Genomic DNA, 17,639 nt, shown 5'->3' with positions numbered 1-17,639 from the left:
CCAAACAAAATCGGCCCGCTGTGATCCGACATGGCCCGGCCCGACGCAAATCTCTTGTCTGCGGTCCTACGTTTTATGGCATCGTCCGATGTCGTCCGGTACGTGTAGCTTGGCCTAAGAGCTCTCGCCCGCATCGTCAATTTGATCGCTAAAAAAAGGTCAGCCTGGCGGGCACTCATTTTGTTGCACAACTACAGAATAGTGTTAAACATGGTGCTGTGGAAAATCTGCACATCATCCATACACAAACTGTTCTTCTTCTCCTTTTGGTGTAAGATCCTACGCGACAAAACGGCCTATACAGGCTTTCGAGACTTTATAATTTGTCAAAAAACAGGTATATGACTAAGTTAATCAAGTTGTTGACAACAATATGCATTCCTCTTTACATAAAGAGTTGCGTACACAGCCAGTAACTTGTAACCACGACTCGATGCTGTCGTGCAACTGACAGCATCCGATGTCTAAAAGGCTGTTAAGGCCTTCGGGATCGGCCATGCTATCAAACATAGAACACTGGACCTCGACTCGAGGGCTCGACACACGAAAAGTCCTATTTACATTTTTTATTGTATAAGAATAGGTTTGTTTTACGGCGCTCGTAAAAAAAAAAAAATATTTTGAGAATTGCTTAAAGCATTGCAAACAAAAAAATCTGTTATTATTATTTATAGAAGTGTATTAAATTTTCGAACTTAAATATATGGTACAGGCATGGTCGAAATATGGCCAAAGACAAAGAACGCCCAGTTGACCTGTACGCAAAAAGTTTTTTGATTGATTCGAATGAGAGCGCAAAGAGCCTCCGGCTTTTTTCTAAGAGCGGCATGTATGAAAAGTGAGCAAGCTATAGCAAGCGCAAATATTCTTGCTCTTTTGTGACTCTTCTTTTATCCCCTTAGCTACACTCTCTCCAAGTGTTGTCACGCTCCCTGTTTCATATCACTCTTTCTCTTTATTTGTCACCGCTCGTTATAGCATCCTCGTTCTCTGTATGTGTTGCTGTTTGCTTCCTTCATAGCTTCTCATCCGGTTTTTGGCAACACTTCTTACTTTCTTCTATTTCTTCCTCATCCTTTGTTATTCCTCACCATGGCATTCTCGCTCTCCGTATGTGTTGCTCTTCATTTTCCCCTTCCCAAACAACCAAAACGCGATGAATGGGTAAAACTATGGACCTGAGATGGGGCCCTATCTCAGTACCCATACTGGTACCCAAAGGCAGACAATTTTGGACTTATTTTTTGAGAGAGAGCTAAAAGCTGATGCTCCTCCCTCTCTATCACTTCTCTCTCGAATTTCATTTGTATGAGTTCTAGGAGAAGGGGAAAGGAGAGTAGATGTAGCAAGTGAATTGAATATATAATTTAATGTTGAGGAGAGGAGGGGAGGGGCACACATTCACCACCATCACCATTCACACCAACACCGCCAATATCGAGAATTTGATATTTGCCGCCGGTGGTGTTTGGGGTATCGGCGTTCTGTGTGGACCACGGATGCTAAATGAAAATGTCGTGTATATTTTCGTACAGTCTTTCATTGCGACAGAACCTTTCAAATGTTACTGCGCGGTCGAATCAGGAATCGCGCATCGAATGGATGCTAGAAGGGAATACGAACGAGGGGGGGAGAAGAGGAAGCACAGATAAAAACGCAGCACATTCACTCTAACATTCTTACAGCAGCAGGCAATTCGCGAAAACATGAAATCGGGAGCGTATATTTCCACGCTTGCGAATGAGTGCAAGCAGGTGCGGTATCGAAGATAGAGCAAGACAGCTGAGTTTTTGTTCAAGCTAGGTCCAAAATGTTTCATGGATCCTAGATGGATGGATCCATCCTAGTGGCAACACTAATATAGGGACCTTTCACGATTCTAGTCAGTTTTTTGTATGGAGTTTGACAGTTGCAGGCTGAAATCATGTAAACACTCCAAACAAAACCACGCACAAAACTCGCCTACGATTTTCAGTCTAGATTATTCTAGCCTTAAAGCTAAAATTAGATTCGAGTACCAGATCGAAAAAATGGCAAAACAAGGTGATGTTTACATTTATCTCGAGTTGCATTAAAGAGATTTTGGAATCTGGAATCAAAGTGTATGTAGTCCAGGGGGTCTGATAGCATGTTTTTTTTTTTTCACTAAATTTGAATATCACTTTTTGGCAGAATGGGTGAAAATTATTGCTCAAACAAGCTTTCTGGAGGCTTGACGAATACACAAAACACTCTTAAAATCATTATATAGAAGCAGAAGCGATCAAAATCAACCTTCTAAATGTATACACCTTGGGATAGGCAAACCTGTATATTATACCCACTTAGATAGCTGCTCGATAACTGCTATACAATGTAAACAGCTGACAGGGTGAAATTTCAGCCTACGAACTTAAAACTGAAAGGGCCCCATACATAGTTTTAAAAAAGATATAAAAACTAACCAATACTAACAATAAATACCTGTGGAGACCTTTAAATTTGTGGAGACCTTAACGCACGACATCGAATGTGCAATTGTGCCACAGCTAATCAAGCAGGTAAATCCTTTTTTGAAGAAATACAAAAAGGACAGTTTTCCATGTCTGGGTAATACTCTCCAACATGCATTCCATCAAACTCTAGACAAAGCCTGTCTACGTTAGATGTCATTCTAACATATAACAATATTGATATTTCTACCCCAATCACACTCACAGAACTTGCTTCCGACCAATTGCCAGTAAAATTAAAAAATATATATATCAGTAATTAATAAACCCAACCGATTAGTATATAACTACTCTAAAGCAAATTGGAGCTAATTCAAATATACTTTAACAAAAAATATTAACATAACTGAACTGGATCTAAACATCTAAACTGGATCTGAACTGGAACAAACACCTCGAATAGATGAAATGGTAATGAAAGATACCACTGATATCATATATGCTCATTATATACCACAACATGTTCAGGAAAATATAACATCATAATACCGGATGAAGTTTTTTTTAATTCAGGAGGAACGGTCCGAAAAGGCCGTATTGCTTACCCGGATGAGGTTATATCTCTTGTAAAAGTGCAGAATCAGATAAGAAAAAAATGGCAGTGACACAGACAACATTCAACTTATAACATAACCTATCTATGGCTTAAGTCAACCATCGACACTAAACTGAACACCACTTGAAACGCCGCTTGGTCAAGTAATCTTTAATCATTTAATAGTGCCCAGAATAACAATGGGGCCCTTTCCGTTGTAAGTTCGTAGCAAGGTTATTAGACTCTATACAGGTTACGACAAAAGCCCGTTTTGGCCGATTTCCAATAAAAAAATGAATGCAAATTTTGACAGACAAATTGGAATGGTTCGTTTACAATTGGACTGGTTTGTTTACAATTTGACTGGATTCCAATCATGCAATGGTATGGTGTTTGGTGTTGAAGCTGGTAGTTTTTAAGTTATTTAATTATTTTGTGATTATTAATTTTATGATGAATTAATAGCTGTGGCAAGGGAGAAATCGACTAAGTGAAATTCCAGTAAAAATATGCTTTCGTTGTCGTGAAAAGATCCAACATGAAGGAGTTTAAGATTGTGTCAGGGAAAAGGATTACATCGAGCAAGTGGAGGATTAATGTGAAATCATTCGCTTCTCAGCATTACCAGCATTACGGACAAGGAGATAAATAAGCGTGTGAAGTACACAGCTAGAAAGCATATGTTGGAGGGAAAATGTATGCAGTTTTTGGAACTTGCACGGTAATTTGAGTCACATTTTCATGAAATGAATATAAAAATAATTTTCATTTTTTATAAACTCTCTTCTCATAGATGTCTCAGGTGGGTGTGCAGTGCATACACAGTTTCATCTTACGAGTTTCTTTTCCGTCCAACAACAGTAAAGTATATATGGAGAGGGAGGGGTGCAAAGTGCCGTACTTTCCCAAAGTAATCACTGTTCGTAATAGGTGAGGAATATTATCATGCCTGGCTGTTGCACAGTATCCGTTGGGATGAGGTCTAACTCCCTCGAGGCTAACGGACAATGTCCCATTCCGCCCTACTGCAACATAGTGTCCAGATGACCGAGATGGCATGTTGCTTCGGTGAGTATCGTTGCACTAATAAACCAATGCCCCGTTGAATGTAGTTCCATTCCAGGGAACGAAATCTTTTATCGACCGGATGCAGCTGCAGCATTAGCAGAGGGAGAAGAGTTATGCCACTATGGGTATAAAAAGAGATGTACTGTCATATAGAGATATAACAGTGCCGTGCAGTGCTTTATTTAACAGTGCAGCATGATGGACCCAGTACATAAATAAGCAACAATTGCAACCATAGCCTGACCCCAGCGTGTGATCTGGAGGGATAATAAGTTTTGACACGCAGACTGGATGCACGTGATCATACGTCATCTATCATCTCGGTTCATTATTTAATTTAATTTTATATATTTTTTCATTTATTTAATTTTTATTTCATACAAATATCTGCTTCAGAAGGCTAAATGCAAGCTTGTTTCATTGCCAGCGTCATCCTTAATGAGCTTGATGTTCCTTATCTTTTATCTGCCATTTCCTTTGATGCCCCTTCCCGCCATCTTCGCAATAGGCCACCTCTCTATATTCCCACCCGGCTAACTCGATATGGGCAAAATGACCCATTCCTTAAAGCTCAGATTGCATTTAATTCATACTATCATTTGTTCGATTTTAACACTCCTTTATCCCTCTTCCGTTCTCGTCTTCACTCTTCCTCATCCTTATCCTTTCCTTAGTAATTAAGAAACATTGTTAAGCCCTCGAGGCGGACATTTGTAGAAAAAAATAAATAAATAAAAAATAAATATAAGGAAACATATAAACAAAAATTTGAAATAATTATAACAAACTAACAACGTAGATTGGGCCACAAGCAATTTAATAACACAGACAATATAGTATGATGGCAGAGATATGATAAGGAAACGAGTCAAAGAACTGTAGGAAGAGGGAGCGAAGAGATTGAGGGAGGATATGAAAGTCAAACACGCCTGAGGCACTGTTGAAGCGATGAAGGGATTGAATAAACGGATCGTTCGAATGGTATAGCGTTCTTCTCGACGGAATTAGTATAAATTCGCGGCTTCAGAAAGTGAGCGGGTGTGTACAGTGTAATTCTATTAAGTAATGAAGGACAGTCAATCTCATTCCGAAGCAAACCACTAATAAGCAAAGCTTGAGAAGCAGATCGATGATCGTGGGCACCGTACTTCATATGGGGGAAGAGTAGCACCCGATTGCCCCAAGAGCCGCCTAACGGCAATTCAGATGAATCTGCGTTGAACGCTTTCAACCCTGTCAGTTCATACCAGACTAAGTGGGTACCTAAAAATGCTCGCGTATTCTAAAGTAGGTTGGACTAAGCTACAGTAAAGGGCTTTGAGGGAATAGGGTAACGCACATCATTTTCCCATCGTAGGGTAACGCACATCATGCATCATTAATGATTCCGACCCGCAAGTGCAACGGGTGTGCTAGATCGGAGTCGGAAACAAATCCGACCCTAGAAAGTAAGGACTTCGGGTTCACCCAAATGAATAGTAGTTGTAAGAAAGCATAAGTGACTCCGACCCGTTGGTGCAGCGAGTTTGGATCAGGTCAAAGTAGGTTCAATACCCGACCCGTACTCGCTGCACCAATGGGTCGTAATCGCTTATGCTTTCTCGCATCTACTGGAATCATTGCACCTAATACTTCTATTTGCAACTTTCAGGTCGACCCGCACAACTCCGGGTTGCTTGAGATGGCTCCGACCCGGTAAGTTCTAGTTGCTCCGCCTATCACAAGTGTGTGTATGGAAGAACGTGTGTGTCGGATCGCTGACCAAGGAGTAGGAGAATGAGATAAAAGTGACGGATAGCAATTAAACCACATGTGCAGAGAACTAGGGAGTTAATGTTTAACGAGTCCGTTGTAGCAATAATAATTGTAAATAAACTTCAAATATAAACTTAAAACATATTTTTGTCTATGTTATTGTGTTATTGTCAGTAAAGTTTGCCGTGTACAGTACGGGATCATTTAAAAGTTTACGCCGCACTTCTTGTAACAATAACAACTAGTTGTTTTTCGGTAGCATTTATCAAATACGATTTTCCTCTGTAAAGTTGACTGCCGTGGAAAGCACTCGTCTGGACTCGTCTCATCTGGAGATTTGTCACTTATGATGATGTGGTATCACAAATGCTTCTAACATCCTTTTCGCTCTGCTATTGTACTTGACGCAAGTTTGAACGTGGCCCGTGTGGCATGAATGTAATAGACCCTCGCTGTTGTTTAACACTACTGCAACTGCCGGGACGACATTTATCTCCCGATCTTTCGCTTTTGCACTTAAATGAAGCTGCACCCGAGGCGGCATGAATCCTTGACCCCCACATTCGTTTCCTATGAACCGGAACTGTAACAGGAGCAGCATAAACGATCACCCTGTACCCGTCGATTGTGGCGAATCGGAATGGAGCCTCGCGGCTTACCACACATCGCAGCGATGAAATCCTTGGCAATTTAGCAGAACTTACTCAGCATTGAACAGGCCAACAAAGAAGTCGTATTCTATTAACGATGGAACGTGGTAGGATGAAGAAAACTAGAAGCGCTAGTTTCGTCTTCTGCAATCTTATTTATGTTGTTTATTCCAGGCATCAGCTGACCGGCGTCGATTTTGACAGACAAATTGTAAACAAGGTTCACAAAATGGTGACCCCCTCAATCGCTCTGTCGTAACCTGTATAGAGTCTAAAAACCTTGGTTCGTAGGCTGAAATTTCAGCCTGTCAGCTGTTTGCATTGTATAGCAGTTTCCGAGCAGCTATCTAAGTGAGTATAATATACAGGTGGGCCTATCCCAAGGTGTATGAATTTAGAAGGCTGATTTTTATCGCTTCTGATTCTGTATGAAGATCTTAAGAGTGTTTTGTGTATTCGTCAAGCCTCAAGAAAGCTTGTTTGAACAAAAGTTTTCACCCATCCTGTCAAAAAGTGATATTCAAACTTAGTTTTAAAAAACATACTTTGAGACCACCTGAACTACATACACTTTGATTCTAGATTCCACCACCTGATCTCTTTAATGCACCTTGGGGTAAATGTAAACAACACCGTGTTTTCGAACAGGTACTCGAATATAATTTTAGCTTTGAGGCTAGAATAATCTAGACTGAAAATTGCAGGCTAGTTTTTTGTGTGGTTTTGTATGGAGTGTTTACATGATTTCAGCCTAAAACTGCCAAACTCCATACAAAAAACTGACTAGAATCGTTAAGGGCCCCAATGGTAGAATATAGAAACTACTAAAAATGGGGCCCTTTCCGTTTGAAATTCATAGGCTGAAATTTCAGCCTGTCAGCTGTTTGCATTGTATAGCAGTTTTCGAGCAGCTATCTAATAGAGTATATTATACAGGTGGGCTTATCCCAAGGTGTATGAATTTAGAAGGCTGATTTTTATCGCTTCTGCTTCTGAATGAAGATTTTATGAGTGTTTTGAGTATTCGTCAAGCCTCCAGAAAGCTTGTTTGAGCAAAAGTTTTCACCCGTTCTGCCAAAAAGTGATGTTCAAAATTGGTTATGAAAAATGCTATGAGACCACCTGGACTACATACACTTTGATTCCAGATTCCACCACCTGATCTCTTTCATGCACCTTGGGATAAATGTAAACAACACCGTGTTTTCGAGCAGGTACTCGAATCTAATTCTAGCTTTTAGGCTAAAATTTTCTAGACTGAAAATCGCAGGCTAGTTTTTTGTGTGGTTTTGTATGGAATGATTACATGATTTCAGCCTCCAACTGTCAAACTCCATACAAAAAACTGACTAGAATTGTGAAGGCCCCCAATGTTGAAAAATGTGCCACAAACGATCTCACCACTAAAACAAAGCGGAAATGAGCTAAAAACCAACAGGGAATAATGTAATGATATCAAAATACATTTTGAATTTAACCGTCCCTCCTGAATAAAAAAAAATACATTTTGAGAATGCGCATAACATCACTAATCATTATGTTAGTCCTTTAGAATATAGAGTAAATACTAATGCAAATAACTATTTTTAATCACATCCCGTGGTAAAATTTAAACCTAATGTGTTTATTACGCCACCAGACATAATTAAAATAATAAAACAATATCAAAAAGAAAAAAATACAGCTTTTGGTGGAATAAACAACACAATGATAAAACAACTCCCAACAAATATTATAATCTACTAAAATTTTATAATGAAAAGCTGTCTTAAACTGGGACATTTTCCAAATCCAATGGAAAATTAAAAAATTGTACCCATCCCAAAAACCGGTAAATATCTAAGTAGTGCTGCCAATTATAGACCTTTACTCAGTTGTCTTGGGGAACTTTTTGAAAAAAATATCGCAAACAAATTACGAACCCTTTAGAAAGGTTTATTATTATCCCAAGCTCACAATAAGGTTTTCAACCTGGTTAATCGACGGTTCATCAGCTTGATAGACTTAAAACAGACGCGGAACTCGTGTTACATTCTATCTAAGCTCAATGAAAGATCAAAGCTCAAGCTTTTCCTAGCGAGTGCTTGAACTAGTAATAGGAAAAATGAAGTTTTTGTCGATTCCGGCTAGCTCCGCAGTTTTCTGGAATCGATTCCGGATAGTAGGTCCGGAATCATTTTCCGGAATCGATTCCGGAATCGGCTCCAGAATCGGAATAGGTTTTGTAATCGAATCCAGAATTGGAATCGGTTCAGATGTTATACGCGTGTGTGCTGACATCTGATTTCATCTGATTTCTAGACGTTTCGCAAAAATAAAGTGCAGAAATATATCTTTAGTATACCTACACAGAAAACTTGTTTTACTGAAGTTCAGTAAAATTTTACTGACGTTTTTTGAGCTGAAGATTCAGTATTCCTTTCAGTAAAAATAATGTTTACTGAATCATTCAGTAATGTTCGGTGATCCCCAAAATGATAGCTCGTTTACTGAAATCACATTATCATAGAATTGGTTTTTCAGTAATTGGTAGCAATTAAAAAGTGACATTTTGTTTCAAATTGATATTTTTATTTATGCGTAGAGATTGCCAGTCCCTCAATTCATGTTCATCCATGTTTTGTGTTATTTGATATACAGGCGTCCCCCGAGTTACGACCCCCTCGAGTTACGACGATTCGCAGATACGACGATTTTGATTTTGACAGTTAAAAGTTGTCATTGACAAGAAATGGATGTATTTTTTTGAATTTCTGGGCTAATAACCGTTATAAACACATTTCTAAAAATTCCACAACTACTCTATCTTGAATATCTATATTGTGTACGTCTTTTAGAATATAATTATTACATTATCGAACATTATTTTAAATAAAATACACGAAATCATAGATTCCAACTCTTCAACTTCGGTTATAAACTTTATATTCATAGATATTCGACATACGACTTTTTCGACTTACGCCTTGCTTTGGGACATTTTTTCGGTCCCAAATACAGTCGTATCTCGGGGGACACCTGTAGTTGTTATACTGTATTTTACCGCAACAAGTTTTGATGGTTCAGAAAGCACTCACAGAAACCACGAAATGTCAAAAAGCGCGGTGGATTGTAGCTAAGATTTTACACATCAATACCACTGCCAATTGTTTTAAATGAGTCCCGTAAGCCGAAATCTCACCTGAAATTTCACCAGGGTATCTGTAAGCGCCTAGTAAATCAACTTACTTTTTGCACAGCACGAACAAGTGGGCACCTCGTTGTTTTGTTTTGTTGGTCTGACTGACAGGTCGATTTGACAGAATGAATTACTGCATTTTCGGTTATTTGTTTTATTGATATTTAGTGAAACGACTAATTTGACACTGATTTTACTGATTTTCAGTAAAATGTGTATTACTGAAATGCAGTCAGAATATTGTTTTTCTGAAAATCAGTAAAAACATGACATTTATGCTGAAACACAGTTAAATATTCTATTGCTGAACCGTTTAAGTAAAACCTTTACTGAAACAGAATGATAAAATTTTTCTGTGTTAAGATGGGTTCGTCGTTTTCCAAAAGTATATGCCAAACAAGTGTGAGAGCTTGCGTTTTTAGTTCCTGTTGGGTGGGTAATTTTGTAAATTTGTAGAAGTCTTTTTCTTATAGTAATTGTTTAATTGGTCGCCAAGTGCCATGATTGATGGCTTGACAATAAAAAAGTAATGTTTCTAAACTACATACACATGAGTAAGACATTCACGATTTTGTATGAGGTTGAAACTATACCGTGAGTTGTTTCGTTTAAGATCTGTTCATGAAATATTTGTTGCCAACAAATTTTATCATCGGAAAGGGTATAACATAGTTTTCGTAGATTTTTAACCATTTTAATAAAATTTTGCGGAATGGAAACCTCAATTGCATCAAAATAACCCTTTTGAACTTCCTTCGATGATTTTAACAGTTGTTGTAATTCTTTTTTTATGTGCATACATGCATAGAGAGAAGGTAGAAATAAATCGACAAAATTTTATGCGATGCGTGATCTGATAATTCAAAGAGAAACCTGCGAAGTTTAAAATCTCTTCGAACATGTACTTTAGAATCAGAATTGGTCTTCAAATAAATTTTGGTTCAAGCGATCACGGGCCAAACCAAAAGACCTCGCGGGCCATCAGTTTGACATCTCTGCATTAGAGGTTTGATTAACTCAAAGATATTCGCTCGTACATAGAGATGATCTGATACTGGTAGCCAAACAACGCACAGGGTTTTAACTGGATCATAAGAAATGAAATATATATATAAAATACTAGCTGGCCCGAAAAACTTAGTTATTCGCAAAAAACAAAAATATTTCATCTTTGGTTTGTCACTTGGGATACATGGTAAAAGTAAGGCTGGAAATAGACGAACCGAGATCGTCGCGGTACCGCGAAATTCGCGCCTTGTTTATAACAGTTGTAGAACAGTAGAGCTGTCAAATCTTCCGCGCCTCCAATCGCGCCTGCTGTTTCGCAGAGATACCCAACTTCGGTATTGCTGGGATTTTCGTGGTAGCGCGAACCGATTATTTTTACTTTTTCTGGCGGATTTGTGTGAAAACTCGTGTCGAGAAATGAGTTTTGTACAGGCGGTCCCCGAGATACACGGTACCTCTTATACGCGGATTCGGAGATACGCGGTTTTCTAAATTTGACAATTCTTTGAGCAAATTGTACTGATTTGACACATCAATTGCAAATTGCAAAATAATATCCGTTTTGATCGAATGTTAAAAACTATTTCAAAAGGTTTAAAACAGTTAGGGTAACTGTACCAATAGTGGTGCAATTTGTAGTGGTGCCGATGTGTTTTAATGGATTTAAAGTGTCAGGAAGGACAATTACTGAATATTTTAACACATAGCAATTGGAATATGTTTTATCTTCGCAATCACAACCATTTTTACCATGAAATACATCAAATTTACGAAAAAATACATATTTTTGTGACTGCTTCGTTGTACCTATAATGGTGGTATGGTTCCTATAGTCGTCGTATTGTGTTCCTATAGTGCTGGTAAACAAAGATGTATAAAAAACGGTGTATAATATCAATGAAACTTAGTTTCAAAGCTGTTTTCGTGTGAATAGCATGGATTACTGCCATAATATTGGTTTCTTACGTAATTTGATCGTATAAAAATGTATAAATTTGATCGATGAAACTATTGACTAAAGTACTGCATCACACCTGTCGTCAACCTACACCCGGATGAGTGTGCTTGATTCGAAGTCGATTTTTCATTCAGCCATATAAGCGAATATTGGCCTGTTTTTGGTAAATTACCTACATAAAACTCATTTCTATTGCTTATTTTAGTGAAAACAGTACGACATGTCAAAAATATCCTCGAAAAACTCTAAAACGACCTGTTTTCATTGATTTTATAACTATAGCCACAATAGGAACATGCCTGTTTTGTGTACCTATAATGGCACTATGGCAAAAAACACTTAAAAATGCATAAATATGGTCAAAAAGCAAATAATTTTAGTAAAACAATAACATTACATAACAGTTATGTCGAAAAATTAGTAATTGCGTGGTTATGTGGTCATTTAGAACGTTAACAGAAAAATGAGTTTCGTTATGAAATCCTAAGGATTTTGGAAAAATGTTGACACATTTCACAAAATAATGGATTTTTCGGTCACTAAGTAACGGAATGGCCCCATTTAACTTTTAAAACCTTTGTAAAAGGCTAAAAAACATTTCACACTAACGTAAATAACTTAATTACTTGTAATTTGCCGTATGAACCGCATTTTAGTGCAATACCACCACTATTGGTACTACCACCACTATAGGTACATTTACCCTATATTCAGTCAGAATCATATCAAATAATTCATAAAGTGACTAAAACCGCCCCCTACTTGCAAAATTACACGAAAATTTGTGATATTTTAGCTGGAAATCACGAGATTCGACTTACGCGGAAATTCGAGATACGCGGTATTTTGCGGCCGTTTTTGGTCCCCATTAACCGTGTATCTCGGGGACCGCCTGTATTTTATTTTGCATAAACTATATGAAATAAATAATTTGATTCGCAAATTGATAGAAAAATATTTCTTCTTGGCACATTCAATCGTCACCAGACCTCGGATGGTTCCATACACGAACCGCGATTATCTAGCATATCTGTCAGATTTTATAACATAATTGACAGCTCAAGTCATACGCGATTTTCGCGGTACCGCGATGATCTCGGTTCGTCTATTTCCAGCCTAAGGCTCAGCCCTCTACGTGACATAAGAGAAGCGTTACATGCCTTTTAAAATTCCCAAGCAGCATTTTTATAGAGGTTATTTTTTACGTTTTTTTTTCATCGATTTTTTTAAATTCAAATTATGTACACTGGTCGGTCGCGTGGATGACACACCCGTAATAAAAATGCTGCTTGGGAATATTTTAAGGAATGTAACGCTTCTCCACTGTAAGGGTACGGTCAGAACTTCGCCGCATGCGATTTTGCCGCATGCGGCAAGAAATGAGTTTTCTCAATTTTCTAGCTTTTTAAGGCATTATTATGATATTTTGTTATTTCTTTATAATAATAATTAAGATTAATAATAATTAAGACGTTAAAAGATAATAATTATTTGATATGATTTTAGATATTTGACATCTGAAATGAAATCGCATGCGGCGATGCGGCAATATCAAATGATTTTGATTCGTAAGTGCTGTCATTAACGTCAAATCCCATACAAAAGCTTGGGGCAAAATCACATGCGGCGAGGGTCTGACCGTTCCCTAACGCAGAGGACATACTTTTACCAAAAGAGTGATAGAAGGGACAGCCAGCCGCCCCTAACATGGATAACAGACGATGACCATACCCCCCCCCCCCCACCCTGCTCAATAACTAAATACCAAGTTATATTTAGCCATATAACTTGGTTATAAAGGAACTCCCAAGGGGTTCCCAAATAACCAAGATACCGAAAACGCCACCAATTTCCTGTACTAAAAATCCAGTTGCATCGAACAAAGCCAAAAAACTGTCAGTGGGTTAAACCACACATCTCCCGAAGCGGCCACTTCAATGTTTGTTAAAGTTAGTTTTTTATGCATGGGTAATTCATTTACCTCACATGTATCACCCCAATATGTGTTTAATTGTGCAAAAGAAGCTATAAAACTTGTGTGTTTAAGTTCAATTGTTGTGAAACATATTTGTGTAAGATGTGGATGCGCGTGTTTGTTAACTTGCAAATGGACTCTTACATTTCGCTGGTCAGTGCTTAGTTTATTTCTTAATAATATTGCCGAAGCTGTGCTGTAAGTGGATGAATCAAATAAATGGAGAGGTTAAAACCTTGTTCGGCATATTGACCTTAGCCCGTACTTGATCCATCTTTTCCTAGACACCAGGTTTGGAGAAGGTGGACCAAGCGCGGGCAAGGCCAATACATCTTATCAGAACTGACAGCTCCAATTGTTCTAAAATTTGGTGGGTTAACGACTGAATCGACCACCACTAACCCACGTGGGTTTGAAGTGGCTTTACAGAGGGTTACGACCGATTTGGTTACTTGGGTAAAACCAAGAAAATCAATAAATTAAATCAAGGTGGAATTTAGCCGGATTGGCTAGGTAAACCCTGTATGTGAGTAGTGCAAAAAAGTATTGTTTTACAGCTAGAAAGCAACAAAATATAAAGTAGGCCCAATTCATTCTGTACTTTGCCCGATTCATACTTCACAAGGCCCGAATAGAAATGACAGTGCCCAATTGAGGGTTTACGTCGCCCGAAAAAGTATTTACGGCGACCGATAACGCTTTAACGACGCTCGATTGGCTAGGTAAACCCTGTAAGCCACTTTAAGTGACCAGATTCTAAAGAAATAATGTTTGGGTTGCTCGGTCCAAACTGCAAAAGGGTGTGATTTTTAGTTAAGTTACCTGGTTCCACTTCTGTTTTGCCTTAGAGGATGAGAACAGAACTGTAACAAAATGTTGCCAGTTTTGTATGGAAAAAGTTTTTCTGTGTAAAGAACGTGTCACAAGTGTATCAGTTCCCTATCAATCCTTACTCTGCGACTGGCCTTGAAGCCAACAACACGTATACATTCCCTTCTATCAACACGTATTCATTTGTGTTGATATTAGAGACTCTTAATCTGTAAACCGTTTATCATTTTATAGATCTTCGATATTGAGCAATATTTTCTTTTCATATAGCTTTCAGCACGAAAAAATGCTACGATTGCAATAATACGATGCAGCAGCAAGAGTATGAAAATCAATGTCCGAGGATAAGTTAAGATTTCATATTGCGCTATGGTCACGGTTTGTTAGGCTTCTATTATGAACCCATCATTATATCAGGATGAATGCCTCTTGTAAAAATGGCATTTATCAATATTATCTTTACCCAGAAGTGAAGGTAATATCAATACGAGAACAATTTCTATCCATATTTCCTAATTATTCTTTTAAAAAAATAACTATGATTAATTGCAAACAGCTAAAATATAGTTTTTTCTTCCACTCACAAGCCAGCCAAACACTCTTTTATCAAAGGGCAGTATTACAACAAATAAATGCAAATCTGAAAATCATTTCTATTGCACCAGGACGTATTTCGTAAAACACTGTTAACACTAAGCATACAGTTAAAATATTTTGATTAATTTACAAGTCATTCACAGACATTACCAAACAATAACACACACTCTATTGCGCATCTCAAAATGAATGACTTTATTTATTTATAACATAAGGGTCACATATTCATCAATTTCAGATTTTGAAGGACATACCTGTCAGTAGGTTTTAGATGGCTCGTAGTTTGTGATTTTACTTTACATAATCCAATGAATTAACTGCTCCAAATGTTGGTTGCTATGTTCGTATGGATGTTTTTTTTTTTTTTTTTTTTTGTTGAATGCTCTATTAGGTCCTCAACAAAGCACACAAATACACTCTCTGAAGCTCATTCAATCAGATGTGTGTCATGAACACATGAATGATTGTCGGTAGCAATATTTAATATCCCTTTGTTTGTATACTCACACCACTTCAACTGACACCAACGACAAAAGAAATGTGCGTTCAATAAAACAGTGTATTATGGGAACTATTTAGCAATACTGTCTTAATGAATAGATATAAAGAACCTCTTTCTATAAAGCACCCTTGATTTAGATGTATCATCAAGTACACATGCGAACTTTTTTGTTCCTGTCACAACGAACTTTCAAGGAGTACAAATAAACATAGCGAACTTGCTAGGTTACCAAAGTGGGTATAAGGGAGGTGTCGTCATCTAGACTAGTTAAGGCCCGCGTCTGTGCTCCATCGGATGCGATTTTATCGGAAGGCCTGTCAAAATTTTATATGAGATTTGACAGATAACGTCGGACGTGCGATTTCGTCGTACGACGGAATAAAAATTTTTTGATTTCGTCGGACGCCGCATCCGATTTTATCTGTCAAACTAAATACGTGGTGTTTTGTACGAACAATCTCAACTTCATAATCGTTATATTATTAAAATCATCCAAATAATCGCAATATTATACGAAAAAGCATTTGACAGCACGTGCAATAAAATCGCATGCGATGGAGCACAGACACGGGCCTAAGGCAACGGTCTAATTTTGTTGCGCGCAACATTGTTGCTCGGAAACATATCGCTGAGGTGGTCTATGAATGTTGCTGGCAACAATTCGCTTTGACATTGTTTAGCGTCAAAAATAAGCCAATTAACAGCTCCGAGTTTATTTTTCATCATTCTGTAAAACCTCGAATTTTACCAATTTGAATTAAACGTTCAAGTTATAACAAAGGCACAAAATCGCAAAGTAGAAGAATAAACATAAGGCTGAAGGTGTTGTCAGTACAACGATCCGTACAAAGTGGGTTTATTATACAGGTGGGCTTATCCCGAACAAATTGACAGCCGTACTGTAGAAAAATGAAAACGAAATGACAGGAGGGGATTCGCTCATTTGTTGATGTATGCGTGTGAATTCCAATGGCTATTTTGGATGATGTGTCGTAGTGTGGGTGAAAAACTACGTATCACAATCGAATCCCCTCCTGTCATTCGTTCGTCCAATATGGCCTTCCCGCCAAACCTATAAGCCCACCTAGTCCCTACACCCACTTTGGATACGTAAACGAATGATCTTTATTTTGACATTCAGATTATCGCACAGTTGTCACGGTGATGGTCATATTCTGATCCAGCATATTGGGCACTATGGTCTTATCAGGGGTCAAATCTCCAGGATATTACAATTCATTTTTTGAAAAAAGAATCGAATTTATATTATAAATACCAAAACATTTATTATAAATGCTGAAATTCCAAATTTAGCGGATGTCAACAAAACGCACAATGCTCTCCCAAGCGAGTGAAAAAGTCACTTTTCGGCTGTGTTTTCGATTGATATTTCGTGCACGATTTGACAAACGAAATAGTGTACGAGATTCAGACTTTTTTCGGCACATACCCAAACGAGTGAAAAAGTCACTTTTCGGCTGTTTTTTCGATTAATATTTCGTGCACGATTTGACAAACGTAACAGTGTACGAGATTCAGACTTTTTTCGGCACATAACCACAACAGCGTGCAATGGCATATTTGCTATCTTCATTTCACGTCTAGCGTTAGACATTTTGAGGTTAAATAGTTTTTAAATTGTTGGTATTAATATGAATGATACGATACGAAAGAACACAACTGATTTAAATGCAAACTAAACATAGTAGTCAAAAAGAAATACACATAACCTGCTTCAACGCTTGGCTTGGAGAGCGAAATGTTACGAATGGAAGAACCACACATACAATCATATATTGCTTGTCAAATTATGAGAGTGTATGAGTTATCGTCCGAAAATTTCCGCTTGGGCTGTTTCATTTCATACACCCGATAACCATTACCAAGGTAAATAGAAAATGTTGCAAGACCAAAATCAAATTTGTTTGAAATTGGCAGACAACAAAGTTGCGCTAGCTGTCAAAATCCATACATTTTGCTATCAACAATGCTGCGCACAACAAGATTAGACCTCTGCCTAAAGGCGGTGGCAACGCTTTTTCGCATGCGATTTTATCGGACGGTCTGTCCAATTTGTACATGGGATTCGA

General features: G+C 37.9%; 1 protein-coding gene across 10 annotated transcripts in view; it reads right to left on the bottom strand.

Annotated features, from left to right (window-relative positions):
- Nucleotides 1-15,710, bottom strand: part of LOC120905753 (breast carcinoma-amplified sequence 3 homolog) — a 165,624-nt gene extending 149,914 nt beyond the window's left edge. For 4 of the 10 annotated variants that reach the window (XM_040316834.1, XM_040316832.1, XM_040316830.1 and 1 more), the window contains exon 1: nucleotides 15,302-15,709. The gene's annotated coding sequence lies outside the window, so the exon portion shown is untranslated. Of the gene's footprint in view, nucleotides 1-15,301 lie in introns of all 10 variants that reach the window. The other 6 variants (XM_040316823.1, XM_040316825.1, XM_040316826.1 and 3 more) reach the window with 3 other exon arrangements.
- Nucleotides 15,711-17,639: the final 1,929 nt, after the last annotated feature.

Source organism: Anopheles arabiensis, chromosome X, assembly GCF_016920715.1.
Source record: "Anopheles arabiensis isolate DONGOLA chromosome X, AaraD3, whole genome shotgun sequence".
NCBI classification, from domain to species: domain Eukaryota; kingdom Metazoa; phylum Arthropoda; class Insecta; order Diptera; family Culicidae; genus Anopheles; species Anopheles arabiensis.
This window is presented reverse-complemented; position numbering and strand designations above follow the sequence as displayed.